The sequence below is a fragment of the Lolium rigidum genome, chromosome 1 (genome assembly GCF_022539505.1).
Source record: "Lolium rigidum isolate FL_2022 chromosome 1, APGP_CSIRO_Lrig_0.1, whole genome shotgun sequence".
Classification (NCBI taxonomy): Eukaryota; Viridiplantae; Streptophyta; class Magnoliopsida; order Poales; family Poaceae; genus Lolium; species Lolium rigidum.
The window spans coordinates 317449890-317462365 of NC_061508.1; the positions used below are offsets into that span (position 1 = coordinate 317449890).

Consider the following 12476-nt stretch of genomic DNA (forward strand, 5'->3'; position numbering starts at 1 on the left):
GAAGGGTCAGATGCTTCTACACATGACTCCTGCAAAGAATATGTTTTCAAGAACCTCATCATATGTGTTATCTTGTGATTTATATTATTTGTTTAATGGTAAATAAAATATCGAGAAACATCAGCGCATATTTTCTTTGCTATGAGATTTACAAGAGCCATATCTCCAGGGAGCCTTCGAACTGCAGACTTTGTGGTCAGCTTGAAGAGAAAACCGTCCAACCACTTCCTGATATTGATTAATTTGGCGTTCATGTAATTTCTGTGATTATCAGCAATGTAACTTCTACGCATGTTTTTTGTGTGTGCGTTGCCAGCATGTACTGCATAACCACAGTAGGGATCATTGATTCGTAGGTGATATTTGTTCCTACTTCTTGGTATAAATGTTATCTTTATTATATATAAGCATCATTGTGCTTACATACTACATCAGTCTTGATAGCTCCACAACTGCTACGTGTTCTCTTTTCTACATACTTTTGTAATTCTGAGATTTTGTGTCAATTTTTAAACTCGACTTGCCAGATTAAGAAGGTAACTTTTCATGTAATCAGTAGTATAGCCTCTGTATGCACCCACCAACTTCCTGACTGAATCTAACAATAGTGTTGCCTTAGTTGTTTCTTTGCATTTGGTAGTTTCAGTCCCTTCCTGATATTGTTCTTCATACCCCAGTGCTTTACCTCTGTTATACTGGCACCACTTATTAGTTTTAAAGAACATTGTGTGAGGGATTCAGAAGCAAAGTCATCATCATCATTTTTCCGCCAATGAATATAGCAATGCCAACCGCTAACAGTTTGAAGGCATGGGAACACTGAGACCACCCGCCTTAGCATGCTAATTTTTTTTATTCGCGCTAATTAGTTGAAGTATACGGTTCAGGTGGTACTTCTTAGGCAAGTCAATTTTATCAGTTGTGTAATGAGAAAGAATGTATGTACGATGGATCTATCTTACCAAACATGTACTAAACTAGGAGTACATATTATATCGGTAAAAAGTTCAAGATTAGCCAGTTGAAGCTTATTCGTAGTACATGAATTTTCCTCATTCATTCAGTATGTTTGAGATAATGATATCACATAAATAAGCTTCATGTTCATAATCACCACCGTTGTACCACATCGTAGGTGCGGCGGCACGCCGCGCCAGATCATGCTAGTATATATCAGATGTGGACATGTAGCTTCACTAAAAGTGTGCATCGTTCATCACCGCCGACTTCATCTCCCACGCGGTGAGCTCCGCCACCTTCCCCGGTGCCTTCCTGTTGTTGAAGACGTGGAGGCGTGCTTTGTCGCCTCTGGCGAGGGAAGGGTAGACCCGGGTTAGGATACAAGTCCTCCCCCCGGCCCGAAAGCTCTCGACGACCGAGCGGTCGATCTAGAGAGGAAGAGGAAAAAGCAGTAGGAACGAGTTAAGCCATATGATGATTCTGTCATCTTGTCTTGTGTATAATAGTAGCAGGTGGAAAATAATACGGTATATAGCATACCAGGGTTCTCAGTGAAATCATGCCCTCTGTTATGTCTGTATCGACGAAACCGGCGAAGGTGGGGCGGTACATGTTTGGTGTCAGAGATGAGCTGCACAGGTGACAAAGAATACAAGTGAAATTAGTTTGAATCTATGAGAGAAAAGTAAAAGTGAAATTAGTTTGAATCTGTGAGAGAAAAGTAAACGTGAAATTAGTTTTTTTTAGTGGAACGTGAATGAAATTATTTTGAGGAGAGGACACAAGTGCGCGTCAGGCCCAGGGAAGAGTATGAATTCGCAAAAACAAAGGCCCAGGGAAGGAAGTACGGACCGGGTCGGATCTGAACACATTAGGATCTTGGGCCTCGTGTTGTTAAAAATTTGCCGTCCTCTCCTCTAGGTGGGGGGAGGCGAGTGGCGAGCACCCACAGGCCAAAGGGGCCCACGCCACCCGCCACGTCGGCTCCCCACAGGCTGCAGAGTTTCTGTGCGTCCAAGGCGAGCGCCGGCTCCAGCCACTCCGCTCCTGCCAGGGCCAGCCTCAGCACCTCAAAGGTTACGACCACATCAGCCTGTCAAAAAAAAATGTTAATCAGTTTATATATGCAACCAACCCATACAATCCTAACTTGATGTTTCATATGTTACTATTGTAACATGCAAGGAACACAAATCTGTGGTTAAACACATGATCATCGTAATTTCTCTACAGTATTTATTATTTACGATATGATCATCACATGTCCCAGTGATACATGCTGTGGAAAATAATAAAAAATGCAAAGAAAAGTATGAGCAAAGTATTGTCTCTCGTCCTCCGGCATGCCCTAGGCCTCACTCACCCCTTACCTTATCTTCTTTCTTTCTCTTCCATCTGTTCCCCCGTTTCCTTCATCTCTTTTCTCTCACGATCCACAACGACACCATGAAATTCCCCCTCCATAGCTCCCTCCCACCGACGCTCTGCCCCCATTGCTCTCTGGCCCCATGCGTCGCCGTCGTTCCTCTCTCGCCGGAGCGCACGCCATCACTCTCAGGGACGGAGCCAGGAATGAAGTATACGGAGGGCAATCTTAGTATGAGGGGGGCAGAACTAGCTAAAATCACAGAAATAAGGAGCTGTCATGGCTTGTGTTCAAAGGAAAATCATGAGCATAGCGAGGGAGGGGGGGGGGGGGGGCGCAGCCCCCCCTCACTTGAGCAGTTTGTAGCCCAACAACCTCTACCTGTTGACCCCATCTCAAGATCTTATCCTTGAAGAACACCGTTTTTTCCACCCTGAGCGCCTCCACCTCCTCCACTGGCCAGAGCATGAGCTGACCCCGGTTTGGGTTCAACCAAACCTTGCGCGGAATAGCCTGAAAAGTGAAAAATCACATATATGTGCAACTAAGTTCACCGTGCACATGATTAACTGCATGTTACACTGTGATTAGATACATGGATCCCTGCCCATTGCTTGGCGATGTCATTGGCGGGGGTGTCAAACTCGTTGGCCCACCCCCAGAGGACCCTGCGGTGCTTGGCCGGGTCATAGAACGACTTGGAGGCGTAGAAGTTGCCGTAATCGTATCGTAGGTGGTTCACATCACCAGCTGGGTTGTCTGGCATGTACCGATCGTGTAGTAGTCGTAGCGTCTCAGGTCTAGGCTGTTCTTCAGGACGTGCTTCACCTGCGGGCAGTGGCGAATCTAGGATTTTGCGCTAGGGTGGGTGATACGTCTCCAACGTATCGATAATTTCTTATGTTCCATGCTACTTTATTGATGATACCTACATGTTTTATGCACATTATATGTCGTATTTACGCATTTTCTGGAACTAACCTATTAACAAGATGCCGAAGAGCCGACTTGTCTGTTTTCTGCTGTTTTTGGTTTCAGAAATCCTAGTAAGGAAATGTTCTCGGAATTGGACGAAATCACCCCCCAGGGTCCTATTTTTGCACGAAGCTTCCAGAAGACCGAAAGGGATAAGAAGTGGGGCGATGAGGCGCCGCCACCATAGGGCCGCGCGGCCAGAGGGGGGCCCGCGCCGCCCTATGGTGTGGGCCCCTCGTCAGCCCTCCGACTTTTCCCTTCCGCCTACAAATAGCCTCCGTCGCGAAACCCCCAGTACCGAGAGCCACGATACGGAAAACCTTCCAGAGACGCCGCCGCGAATCCCATCTCGGGGGATTCAGGAGATCGCCTCCGGCACCCTGCCGGAGAGGGGATTCATCTCCCGGAGGACTCTTCATCGCCATGATCGCCTCCGGAGTGATGAGTGAGTAGTTCACCCCTGGACTATGGGTCCATAGCAGTAGCTAGATGGTCGTCTTCTCCTAATTGTGCTTCATTGTTGGATCTTGTGAGCTGCCTAACATGATCAAGATCATCTATCTCGTAATACTATATGTTGTGTTTGTCGGGATCCGATGGATAGAGAATACTATGTTATGGTGATTATCAATCTATTGTTTATGTGTTGTTTATGATCTTGCATGCTCTCCGTTATTAGTAGAGGCTCTGGCCAAGTTTTTACTCTTAACTCCAAGAGGGAGTATTTATGCTCGATAGTGGGTTCATGCCTTCATTGACACCGGGACGAAGTGACGGAAAGTTCTAAGGTTGTGATGTGTTGTTGCCACTAGGGATAAAACATTGATTCTATGTCTAAGGATGTAGTTGTCGATTACATTACACACCATACTTAATGCAATTGTCCGTTGCTTTGCAACTTAATACCGAATGGGGTTCGGATGATAACTCGAAGGTGGACTTTTAGGCATAGATGCGGTTGGATGGCGGTCTATGTACTTTGTCGTAATGCCCGGATTAAATCTCACTATATTTATCATATCATGTATATGCATTGTTATGCCCTTCTCTATTTGTCAATTGCCCGACTGTAATTTGTTCACCCAACATGCTTTTATCTTATGGGAGAGACACCTCTAGTGAACTCGTGGACCCCGGTCCTATTCTTTACATCGCATACAATCTACTGCAATACTTGTTTTACTGTTTTCTTGCAAACAATCATCTTCCACACAATACGGTTAATTCTTTGTTACAGCAAGCCAGTGAGATTGACAACCTCACTGTTTCGTTGGGGCAAAGTACTTGAATTGTGTTGTGCAGGTTCCACGTTGGCGCCGGAATCCCTGTTGTTGCGCCGCATCACATTTCGCCACCATCAACCTTCAACGTGCTTCTTGGCTCCCTACTGGTTCGATTAAACCTTGGTTTCATACTGAGGGAAACTTGCTTCTATACGCATCATACCTTCCACTTGGGGTTCCCAACGGACGTGTGCATTTACGCGTATCAAGCTAAATTTCTGGCGCCGTTGCCGGGGAGATCAAGATACGCTGCAAGGGGAGTCTCCACTTCTCAATCTCTTTACTTTGTTTTTGTCTTGCTTTATTTTATTTAAATGAAGCCTGGTGATCAGGGGGGTACGTGAGCACCCTTCCTCTGTCTGACACGTGTCTAACGACGTTAGTATCTAATCAGTGGTCTCACGTCACACACGAGCTAACTCGGAACCCCTTTCCCTTCTCTGGTGACTCGCCCAAATCGAGCCGATTCTTTACATGGCTGCTCCACCCACCCCTCACCCCATTTCCTCCATGGTCCTGGCGCTAGTGCCCTGAGCCGGGGGCAGCGGGCGGCAGCTGCCATGCGCGCGGGCGCGATTGGCGGCGGAGGATCTCGCGCCCGTGTGGGATTGGAGGCGGCGGGGTCATGGGGACGGTGCGGCCTGCTCCCTTCACTCGATTTGGGCCGCCATGGCGCTCCTCGAGCTCCCTTTAACCTGATTGGAGATGCGAGTCGGCACGGGCAAGCGGCAGCAAGCTCGTCTGCTGGAGGCTATGGTCCGGCTCTTCCCGGCCGGACGGAAGAGATACATGGGCGCGCGCGGGAGCCGTTCTCGTAAGATCTAGAACCGAGGCCGGGATGGCTTAGCAGCGAGCGCACGCACGGTGGCAAGCATGGAGGATTGGTGCAGCCAGCTCCTAGGGGATTTTTCACTCTTGTAAGCAGAGATCGTTTTTTTAATCATTTTTGTCCCTTCTTCTATTTTCGGATCTAGAAGGCTGAAGCTCAAAGAAGAAAATCGATGTTGGTAATATCTGCGCAGACACTTGTGTGGATTGCAGGATTGGCATGTATTATCAATTGACTTCGTGGATTTTGTTTGGAATGCTTTGTTTTTGAGAACAGACTCTATTTTGGTGTTCATCTGTCTGCAGAAAATTTAAGAATTTATTGGCTCTGCTCCTCCGATTTCTTTAATTTAATGATGAGTGGCTACAGGAGATACTGGTTATCTGTTCTTTGTTGAATTTAGGAGGCGCGGTGTGGGGAGCGGAGGGGGGATGGGGGAGATAGGCCGCCGTTGCGTAGAAAGATATCGATGCGCCCGCGGACGAACACCGCTTGGATCGATGCGAGCTGCACGGCCTCTTCCTCCTCGGGGGCGCCCTTGAGCAGCTCAGCATCCCGTCGCCGGAGCGTGCCGTCCGAGGGTAGCGGATACCCTCATCCATGTGTATGTATTGATAAGTTCTCGCTGAGGAGCGCGCCGCCGGGGATGCCGATGTGGCCGGCGGCGACGTGGACGGCGAGCACGACGCGGCCGGCAGGGAGGAGGAGGCGGCGGAAGAGAGGAGCATGGCTGGCCAATTGGAGGAATATGTACGGCCGGATATGGAGTTGCAGGGCGGATGGTGAGAGGAAGAAGACTAGGGGATGCCATGGCTAGTTCGGTTCTATGCTAGTCTGCTGCAGTACTCACCTCACATGGTGCACAAGACGACAGCTAGAAAACGTGTTCACGTCGTTTGGTCACCGTGAGATAAAAAAGGAATCTAAAAGCAAATCCAACGGTGTCCAGGGGGTGCTCACGTACCCCCCTGAACACCAAATTCACTCTCTTATTTTATTTAATACTTTGTTTGCTGCACCTAAACAAAACACAAAAAAATTAGTTGCTAGTTTTACTTTATTTATTGTCTTGCTCTCTATATCAAAAACACAAAAAAATTAGTTACTTGCATTTACTTTATCTAGTTTGCTTTATTTACTGTTGCTAAAATGAATACCCCTAAAAATACTAAGTTGTGTGACTTCACAAACGCAAATAATAATGATTTCCTATGCACACCTATTGCTCCACCTGCTACTACAGCAGAATTCTTTGAAATTAAACCCGCTTTACTTGAACTCTGGTTATGAGAGATCAATTTTCTGGTGTTAGTTACGATGATCGTCGCTGCCCATCTTAATAATTTTGTTGAACTTTGTGAAATGCAAAAGTATAAGGATGTAGATGGTGATATTATTAAATTGAAAGTGTTTCCTTTCTCATTAAGAGGAAGAGCTAAAGATTGGTTGCTATCTTTGCCTAAGAATAGTATTGATTCATGGACTAAATGTAAGGATGCTTTTATTGGTAGATATTATCCTCCCGCTAAAATTATATCTTTGAGAAGTAGCATAATGAATTTTAAGCAATTAGATACTGAACATGTTGCTCAAGCATGGGAGAGAATGAAAACTTTGGTAAAGAATTGCCCAACCCATGGACTGACTACTTGGATGATCATCCAAACCTTCTATGCAGGACTAAATTTTTCTTCGCGGAATTTATTGGATTCAGCTGCTGGAGGTACCTTTATGTCCATCACTTTGGGGGCGGCTACAAAACTTCTTGATGATATGATGATAAATTACTACGAATGGCACACGGAAAGAGCTCCACAAGGTAAGAAGGTAAATTCTGTTGAAGAAACCTCTTCCTTGAGTGATAAGATTGATGTGATTATGTCTATACTTGTGAATGGTAGATCTAATGTAGATCCAAATAATGTTCCTTTAGCTTCATTGGTTGCTCAAGAAGAAAATGTTGATGTGAATTTCATTAAAAATAATAATTTCAACAACAATGCTTATAGGAACAACTCTGGTAATAACTATAGGCCATATCCTTATGCTAATGGTAATGGTTATGGTAATTCTTATGGGAATTCTTACAATAATAATAGGAGTGTACCCTCTGGTCTTGAAGCTATGCTTAAAGAATTTATTAGTACACAAACTGCTTTTAACAAATCTGTTGAGGAAAAGCTTGATAAAATTGATATTATTGCTTCTAGAGTTGATAGACTTGCCTCCGATGTTAATCTTTTAAAATTGAAAGTTATGCCTAATAATGATATTGATAATAAGATTACTACTACAGCAAATGCCATCCAAGTTAGAATTAATGAGAATATAAGATTAATGGCTGAATTGCGTGCTAGGTGGGATAGAGAAGAAAATGAAAAACTAGCTAAAGAGAATAATGTAGCTAAAGTTTGGACTATTACCACCACTAGTAATGTTAATTCTTCACATGTTGCTGCACCTCCTACTATCAATGGTAAAATAATTGGTGTTGGCAATGTTTCTACTCCTAGTGCAAAGCGTACGTAACTGCACTGAAATTGCTAAAGCTGCTGAAACTGCTTGTGATAAAACTGCTGAAATTTTTTCCAACCTTGGGGACAATGATCCCATTGCTGTAGCTCATAATGATTTAGATTTTGATGATTGCCACATCTCTGAAGTTATAAAGTTCTTACAAAAACTTGCTAAAAGTCCTAATGCTAGTGTTATAAATTTAGCCTTTACAAAACATATTACAAATGCTCTCATAAAAGCTAGAGAAGAGAAACTAAAACTTGAAACTTCTATTCCTAGAAAGTTAGAAGATGGTTGGGAGCCCATCATTAAAATGAAATTCAATGACTTTGAATGTAATGCTTTATGTGATCTTGGTGCAAGTATTTCTGTTATGCCTAAAAAGATTTATGATATGCTTGACTTGCCACCATTGAAGAATTGTTATTTGGATGTTAATCTTGCTGATAATGTTAAAAAGAAATCTTTGGGGAGGATTGATAATGTGTGCATTACGGTTAACAATAACCTTGTCCCCGTTGATTTTGTTGTCTTGGATATCGAATGCAATGCATCTTGTCCTATTGTGTTGGGAAGACCTTTTCTTCGAACCGTTGGTCGTTGTTATTGATATGAGGGAAAGTAATATTAAATATCAATTTCCTCTCAAGAAAGGTATGGAACACTTCCCTAGAAAGAGAATGAAGTTGCCTTTTGATTCTATTATTAGAACAAGTTATGATGTTGATGCTTCTACTCTTGATGTTACTTGATTTGCACTTTCGCGCCTAGGCTGAAAGGCGTTAAAGAAAAGCGCTTATGGGAGACAACCCATGTTTTTACTACAGCACTTTGTTTTATATTTGAGTCTTGGAAGTTGTTTACTACTGTAGCAACCTCTCCTTATCATGTTTTTGTGCCAAGTAAAGTTTCTATGTTATAGTTGATGTTATATTTGGGATCGCTGCGCAGAAACAACATTGCTGTCTGTCACGAATCTGGGCACAAGTTTCTGTAGAAAATTCGAAAAAAAATCTTCCAATTTACGAGCGTGATCCTCAGATATGTACGCAACTTTCATTAGTTTTGAGTTTTTCCATTTGAGCAAGTCTGGTGCCATTTTAAAATTCGTCTTTACGGACTGTTCTGTTTTTGACAGATTCTGCCTTTTATTTCGCATTGCCTCTTTTGCTATGTTGGATGAATTTCTTTGATCCATTAATGTCCAGTAGCTTTATGCAATGTCCAGAAGTGTAAAGAATGTTTGTGTCACCTCTGAATATGTGAATTATTAATTGTGCACTAACCCTCTAATGAGTTTGCTTGAAGTTTGGTGTGAAGGAAGTTTTCAAGGGTCAAGAGAGGAGTATGATATACTATGATCAAGAGGAGTGAAAGCTCTAAGCTTGGGGATGCCCCCGTGGTTCATCCCTGCATATTTTAAGAAGACTCAAGCGTCTAAGCTTGGGGATGCCCAAGGCATCCCCTTCTTCATCGACAACATCATCGGGTTCCTCCCCGAAACTATATTTTTATTCAATCACATCTTGTGTTCTTTACTTGGAGCGTCGGTTTGTTTTTGTTTTTGTTTTTGTTTGAATAAAATGGATCCTAGCATTCACTTTGTGGGAGAGAGACACGCTCCGCTGTTGCATATGGACAAATATGTCCTTAGGCTTTACTCATAATGTTCAAGGCGAAGTTTCTTCTTCGTTAAATTGTTATATGGTTGGAATTGGAAAATGCTACATGTAGTAATTCTAAAATGTCTTGGATAATGTGATACTTGGCAATTTTTGTGCTCATGTTTAAGCTCTTGCATCATATGCTTTGCACCCATTAATGAAGAAATACATAGAGCTTGCTAAAATTTGATTTGCATATTTGGTCTCTCTAAGGTCTAGATAATATCTAGTATTGAGTTTTGAACAACAAGGAAGACGGTGTAGAGTCTTATAATGTTTACAATACGTCTTTTATGTGAGTTTTGCTGCACCGTTTCATCCTTGAGTTTGCTTCAAATAACCTTGCTAGCCTAAACCTTGTATCGAGAGGGAATACTTCACTACAAGAAATCTGCCATAATATGACGTTTTTTTTATGACTGGAAATCAAAATGTCATAGCTTTATGACGTTCCTAGCTTTGACCGTCCTTGGCCACTCCGGGGGGGCAAAACCCTAGAAAATCGTGACGTTATTGGGCAAAAACGTCATTGGCAATTTAGGTCAAAACGTCATTAGCAAAATTAAGTGGCCTACGACGTTTTCCCGATGCCGATTGCGACAAATCAATAGCGTCATTGGCATTTGGCTCAATACAATGGTATGTGTTTGGCTGCCATGTCATCCATTTTGCCTATGTGTCCCTTTTCGGGTCCCACGCGCCTCACACGTGTCACTTTGGAAGCAAGCGGCTTGAACTAGCCGACATGTAGGACCAAGCGATACTTGTGGGACAAAGGCGTCTTGTTATTTTTTTTCTCTGTGCCGTCCACCATTTTAATGGGCTACTGGTGATATCCTCCTCTTTTGGGCTGTCCTCTACTAGGCTGCTGGCTGCTGGCCTACCCCACGACGGCCCATCCGGTGGTTGAATTGCTGGCCCGACGGCCCATCCGGGGGTTGAATTGCTGGCCCGACGGCCCATCCGGGGTTGGAGTGGCTCCCGATGGAAATAAGCGGCAAAAATTGCGTTTGCGGGGACTCGAACCCTCGACCTGGCGCTGCCGCACTACCACTTCCTACCGCTTTGCTACAATAGTGTTGTTGACAAAAGTATGGTTGTCCATGTATATAGACATGATAGACTAATCAGTTGTCTTCAAAATCTCTCCACCTCGACCAAAATCCCTCCGACCAGGTGCATCTAGCTAGGGTTCCTCCTCCGACCAAAATCCCTCCGACCAGGTGCATCTGTTGCATGGCGGCGCAGTTCCCAGCCTGCTCGGGCAGTTCTTCTAGGTCAGGAGCGTCGTCGCGTCGCCGGCGGCGGCCGGGCACGCCCATTCCATATCGGCAGCGGCCATTCGATTATGAGCCCGCCGACGTATGTGACTGTGGCGAGAAGATGCCGCAATGGATTTCTTGGAGTGATCCGAATCCTGGGAGAAGATACCGGAACTGCAAAATTCGCTCGGTTAGTCTTCGAGCACGCCCCCCCGCCCCCATTCTGAATTTCCTTGAGCCCGCCGTCTAAGTTTCTTTTCTACTATGCCTTACTTATCCTCTTTTGTTCTTCATCTGTCAGATTGCTGGTGGAATAGGGTGTAAAGTGTTTAAGTGGATTGATGATCCGCTGGATGCACGTCACAAAGAGTTAGTTCGTGATCTGCGTGATGCTGTTTGGGATCGAGATGAAGAAATTGAGAGGCTCCGGGTAGAAATTGAGAGGCTCCAGGAAGAAAAGTTTACGCTTGCTGCAAGGAAACGAGCAACCCCGAACCAAAGAAAATGAGAGGCTTCATGGTTTGGGTGCTATACGTAGCTTTTGTCATCTGTTGTACACGGGTGATGTGTACGAACTGAAATTAGGGTGAATTCAGTGATCTGTTGGTCAGGAGGAGAAGAAGCTAGAGTATATGCTAGAGTTATTGTGTTGTAATTCCAAACATTTGTCTGTTCGTGCCACAATGTTTAGTTCCTGAATTTGAACCATGTCTATGTATGTGTGCAATTCTGTTCAGTTGAAAATGTGTTCTGTTGAAAATGTGTACGGCGGCGCCGCCCATATATGGTCGCCGGCGTCAGCCATGCACGGCGGCGCCGCCCATATATGGTCGCCGGCGTCAGCCATGTATTGAAAAAATTGGGCAGGGATTCCCCTAAAAATTGGGCATGGATTCCCCAAAAAAATTGGGCACAAATTACGGGAACAAAAAGCTGACATATTCAACATAAATTCGGGAAAACAAGTCGGCATGTTCAACATAAATTCCGGGCCAAACAACACGACACATAATCTGAAATAAACCGACATTACACAAACTACGGATTCAAGCTGCTATTCATCCATTACACAAACTACAGATTCAAACTGCTATTCATCTTCTTCGGAAGCTGGACGATTCCTAGTCCTATTTCCTCCATCATCACCATCATCATCGCAATATTGGTACATTGTCCGATCAACCTCCTCGATTTCTTCGGGCACAACCTCCTTGCTCCGTTTCTTCGGTTTGTCCACAATGACTTTTTCAAGTAGCACACGTTCCTGGTCACTTCTCGTCCTACTCCGTGCGGTGCCTTCTTTTTCTTGCACGGGAACTTGATCGGAATCTTCATCTTGATATGATAGTACAGCAACACCGGGTCCCTGTTCATTTTCTTTTACACTCCATAGATGTCTATGGTGAAATTTCTGCACAACTTGCCATTTTCCTTTCAACTTAGTGTCCGGCACATAAAAGACCTTGGTTGCTTGTGATGTCAGAATGAAAGGATCGGTCTTGTACCAAAACTTTTACGTGTTAACACTCTTGAAGTGTCCATCATCGTCGAATCCGGGTTTCCTACCACCAAGGTCAAACCAGTCACACCGGAAGAGGACAAGCGACCGATGGACGCCAC

General features: G+C 44.4%; 1 pseudogene; it reads right to left on the reverse strand.

The window, feature by feature from the left end:
- Nucleotides 1-1196: 1196 nt before the first annotated feature.
- LOC124661832 lies at nt 1197-10916 on the reverse strand (annotated as a pseudogene).
- Between the last annotated feature and the right edge of the window lie 1560 nt (nt 10917-12476).